Here is a 5710-nt window from a genome sequence, read left to right as displayed (position 1 = left end):
CCTGCAGATTTTGGACTTACTAAGCCTCCACAACTGTGTGAGCAAATTCCTTAAAATAAATCCCTACCTATCTATCTATCTACCTACCTACCTACCTACATATATCAATATCCTATTGATTCCATTTCTCGGGAAAACCCTAACACAGCAAGGATGTGGAGAAATTGGAACCCTCATCCATTACTGATGGAAATGGAAATGGTGCAGCCACTGTGGAAAATCATTTGGTGGATCCTCAATTAGTTAAACACAGAGTTATCATATGACCCAGGATTTCCACTCCAAGGTATATATCTAAAAGAATTGAAAACAGGTGTTCAAACAAAAATTTGTACAAGAATATTCATAGCAACACTATTGACAAGAGAAGATAAAAACAACTCAAATGTCCATCAACTGAATGATATATATTGATGGATATCCATACAATGGAATATTGTTCAACCATTAAAAAAATAAAATTCTGATAAATGCTATAACATGAATGAATGTTGAAAACACTATGGTGAATGGACAAAGCCAGATGCAAAGATCACGTTGTAAAATTCCACTTATATTAAATATCCAGAATAGGCAATTTCATAACGACAAAAAGCAAATTAGTGGTTGCCAGGGGGTTGGGAGTAGGAGTGACTGCTTAATGACTATGGGGTTTCCTTTTGAGGGGATGAAGATATTCTAAAACTAGGTTGTGATGGTTGCACAACATCGTGAATGTATTAAATACCAATGAATCATACACTTTTAAAATAGTTAATTTATATTGTGCATTTTACTACAATTTTAAAAAGTGTTCAAATACACAGAGAAGGATAATTCTTGAACTTACTAATTAAGAAACAAATTGAAGATGTGGAAATGGAACTTTTTAAGTTAACAAAAAAAAAAACAATGAATCAAGAGTTAAAGGTCGGGCTTTCCTGGTGGCGCAGTGGTTAGGAATCCGCCTGCCAATGCAGGGGACATGGGTTCGAGCCCCGGTCTGGGAAGAACCCACATGCCGCAGAGCAACTAAGCCTGCATGCCACAACTACTGAAGCCTGCGCGCCTAGAGCCCGTGCACCACAAAAAGAGAAGCCATCGCAATGAGAAGCCTGAGCACCGCAACGAAGAGTAGCGCCCGCTTGCCACAACTAGAGAAAGCCCGTGCGCAGCAACGAAGACCCAAGGCAGCCAAAAATAAAATAAAATTTAAAAATTAAAAAAGAATTAAAGGTCATAAAATAAATATGTGTAACCATTGCGATAAACAAGTAGGCTTGTGGAATTACAATCACAAAGCAAGTTTTTGTCTCCTACCGTCTCCTGAAATCCAACTTGTGGGACTAGTGTATCCCTTAGTTCTAGAAGAAAATCAGGCCTCTACAGCTTCACTAGTCAGTCTTACATCATCATCATCATATCATCCTGTAGTCACACTTAAGCTGCAAAACAGTCTCAGTTCAGAAATTTAAACGTCCAATTCCATTATAATCAAAATGGCTTATCATGTGAAGTTGAGGCCTTCTCTGGGCCTGCTGCAGACCAGAAGCCAGCATCAGGGAAGTGAGGCCTTATTTGTGTATTAAGGTTTCTGACCCTCCTGGGGTAGGGCTGTGGGAGTGAGGAAATGAAGGCAAAGCAAGAAAACATCCTTAGTTGAGGCTTTGTGGTGACTGGGCACTGACTTGGCAAGAGTTTAACTGTCCTTCTCATGTGGGCTCCTCCAACGCTCCTCAGGGTGGCTCATCTGTCCTCTCCTCTCTTCCTGTCATGCCATCTTCATGCCCCAGGGAGCCCTCAGGGGTGACGATTTCCCCCATGACTCTGCTTTTTGATTCTTCATCAGCACAGCGAGTTGGAAGTTCATCTCCTGGAGGAAACCCTCGCCTCTTGCTCAGGCTCTGAGATGACCGCATGCCAGTTCTCTTGCATGCAGCCCACATCTGGTCCTTGGGAGGCAGAGACACATCCCTGGCCCAACAAGCTCTGGGAGTGGAGGCTGCACCCACCTCTGCCACCTCTCCTTTGCTCCATCATCAAAGCACCCAGCCAGCCACTGGTATCTCATCCTTTAGATTTTTCCAGGCCGGGGTCTGTATAGTCTATCAGATTGTCGCCCTACAGGGGATGCACATATAAAGCTCCAGTGAGGCCCTTTTCCCTAGCCTTGAGGTGAGGGGCAACTGGCACCCATTACTCTTGCTGAGGAGACTCCAAACACACAAATAGCTCTCTTCAAAGAAATCCCCACCAAAAATTCTCCTTCTTCAACTCTTAACTCTTCTTTTATATCCTTGATGTGGGTGAGGGAGTTTACGATGGCTACAGGTTTTCGACCATCTCCATTATAAATACAGCATATGGTATACTTATGTGGTATCTATTGCTGCCTTGCAAAAAACATCTATTTTAACCTCTTGTTACATGTGCATTTAAATAACTACAATCATTTGAATATAGTAACAGCTACTATTGAGCCCCTACTTTGTCCCAGACATGGTACTAGGTCCTTTTTACAAACATCTCATTTAAAGTTATTAATAGGTATGCTTATAACTACCTTATCGATTTCATGAGTTCATACAGATAACTGGCATTTAAAAATCTACAGAGGTATTATTAATAAGATTCTCAATAGGAAGAAATATTCTGAAAGCCTAGTCACAGAACTTTAGATCTGGAAAGGACTTCATAGGTTAGTCAACCTCACTCATTTCCTTTAAGCAGCAGCTGAGGTCCTGAAAGGCTGAGCGACTTGCCCAAGGTCATCACAGTGAGAGGAGATCAGAAGATGGGGGTTATCATTTGCTACAGCTGCCTTTTATTTGTATGAAGTATTAGGTAAATTCTAATGCATACTGCTAATTTTAAGATTTATCAAACCAGGGGTAGAAGTGAATTCTTAATGTAAAATAACTGTTCTCAGAGTCTTAAAAAAATTGAACTGGGCTTCCAACACTAGGTAAAGCTGTGCAAATCCTAATATACTGTACAGGAGAATAAAGGATTCTTAATTGAATCTGTGCCTCAGAGTGGAAAAATGATTTTTAAGTGGAAAATCCCACAGAGGTGGCGATGAGAAATGAGTTTAGCTAGATGAATGATCTTAAGAGAAAGCAAGGGCTTCCCTGGTGGCGCAGTGGTTGAGAGTCCGCCTGCCGATGCAGGGGACACGGGTTCGTGCCCCGGTCTGGGAAGATCCCACATGCCGCAGAGCGGCTAGGCCCGTGAGCCATGGCCACTGAGCCTGTGCTCCGGAGCCTGTGCTCCGCAAGGGGAGAGGCCACAACAGTGAGAGGCCCGCCTACCGCAAAAAAAAAAAAAAAAAAAAAAAAAAAAAAGAAAGCAAGACAGCAAACCAGGTTGGAGGGTGGCTTTTTCTTAAAGATCTCAAATAAACAAAATGCAGACTGTTTGTCCCCAGACAGTGAGCTACTGTGCTTACTCTCATCTTCCTAGTCTTGGCACTGTCTCGTGTTCTGATCCTCACAGCCTCCAGGATTTCATGTAAACTTTTAAAAAAATAAGCGCATACAGCAAGATGATGATATTATTAGTCTATCTATCAAATACTATTGAGAACCCAGCAAATGCCATCCAGCATTCTCAGACTTCAGTCCTGCATTCTTCTCCTGCAAGACAACAACCATATGCTTTAGGGCTGGCGGGTGTCCAGAAAAAATTTAGTCCAATACACTTCAAAGATAAGAAAACTGAGGCCCAGAGAGGAAAGCACCTTGCCTAGGAAGGTCACACTGTTAATGGCTCTAATCACGGAAGTTAAGCATTTTGACAGATTCATGAACTCTTGGGTAGTTAGTTCCATCCTCAGCTCTGAGGACCTCAGAGTCACATTTTGTAGCCTGAAGTGCTAATTAAACCAGAGGAATTATGGACGTACTATTTATAGGCAGGAGTGAAGACATTAACTAGACCATGAAACCTGGGGACACAGAAGGAGATCTTGTCTCCTGAGATTTACATATTACATTCAGCCTTTATATTTTAAGACAGAACTTGGTTAATGCATAGTCTCAACTTTCCAAATCTGATCTTCATCTTGGGTTGCCTTTAGCCTTGAAGGACCAGGGCTACAGCAGTTTTTTTGCGTCATGAGACAAACGGGATAAACTGGTAACTGTACTTCTTTTGGTAAATGCTGCCCTCACCCAGTAAGAAAGGTTAAAATCATCCTTCTAAACATATCAATTGCTTCAAAGGAAAGTATTTCAAACCATTTTTTTGTTATTTTGAGTTTTAACCAATAATAGTCAATATGCTCTCACTGAATTTAAAAGTGAAAAGAAACCCACAAAAAATGTTTTTAAAAGACATACCCCTTGGGTTTGCAATTATCTCACATGTTTATTTTACTGTTCAGAGTGGTTTTCACTGTACTGCCAAAATCAAATCTCTCTTAGGAGGCCTAGTGGTACAAACAGAAGTGCTGAAATCAAAGAACTTCCAAGTTTTAATCTGTCGGAGACCGTGTGATACTAAGGATACTAGGCAAAGAGTCATTTAACCTCTCTCCATCAATCCCACTTCCGTACAATGAAGATAAAACTATGAAGGTATCTCTCCTGTGTACTGTGTGAATTGGCTAATTAAAGCTAATTAACTCCCTGGAAAGAACCAAAAAATACTATCTAAGTGCTAAGTATTTATGGGCTACTAAACAGTCAAAAAAACTCCTAAGTGACAAGGCTCTGCAGAGACAGCACAATCTCTACTGATGATTACTAATTACCCACTGATTACAAACAAAGCTTTGGGTGTTCCCTAACAGGGGAGGGAAAAGAAACATTACACAATGTCATTCAACAACACCATCTTTATTCAAAAATATATATCTATGAGACATTTCAGAATATACTGCTACCGCCAATGGCAGCCTATACTTCTAAATAAAGTCCTAAATTAATATACAAATTTAAGCTTTAAAAATACTCTTTAAGAAAAAAAACAGAACAAAAAACAAGGGAAGATTGAAGACTTTCTGAGGAAGAAGACCTGAAGGAAAGGTCCTGGAGGCCGATGGATGCCCTAAGTATAGGAGAACACAGAACAAAATTCACCCACCCTGCCCTGCCAGATCACCTCACATGTACAAGGAGAAAGGTTCATTTAAATTAAACAAATGAAGTAAAAAGCACTCCTGGGGAGGATGTGGGAGAATTAAGAGTTAAAAAACAGAACTAACTTCCTTACAGGAAGTCCACTAGTAACAGGTGTTAAGAGGCCAACACATTCATTTACATAATTGCTAAAGTTTCATTTCTTGCTCTTGCTGTAAGAATTATGCGACAATCTCTAGTCAAAGACTCAATCAGATAAAACAGAGCAGTGGGCAAAATCCATTATGTTAAAACATTTTCATCTAGCTGATGAGAGCAGATATCTACTATACCTTTTTGGCTGGTTTGTGGCTGGTAAGACTTTGCTTCCTTGGTGGAAGAAAGCACAGAGTTTGTGCAAGATGGGTCTGTTCAGAAGCAAGCTCATCTGCGGGACTAAAGCAGCACACCACGTGGGGAGGGGGCTTATATGCAGAAACAGCAAAGACTGGAATTTATTTTGCAATTTTAGTAAAAGTCATTTACTGCCCTATGGCCTCTGGGAGAAAAACTTTATATATAGACTCATTAATTTAATAATGACAGGACAACAGGCAGTGTCAATATGCAAACAACACACAGACCGTATTCAATCTGAAAAATAGCTTAAA

The sequence above is a fragment of the Hyperoodon ampullatus genome (genome assembly GCF_949752795.1).
Source record: "Hyperoodon ampullatus genome assembly, chromosome: 14".
Taxonomy (NCBI): domain Eukaryota; kingdom Metazoa; phylum Chordata; class Mammalia; order Artiodactyla; family Ziphiidae; genus Hyperoodon; species Hyperoodon ampullatus.
The sequence above is the reverse complement of the archived record's forward strand: the minus strand, read 5'-3'. Positions refer to the sequence as shown.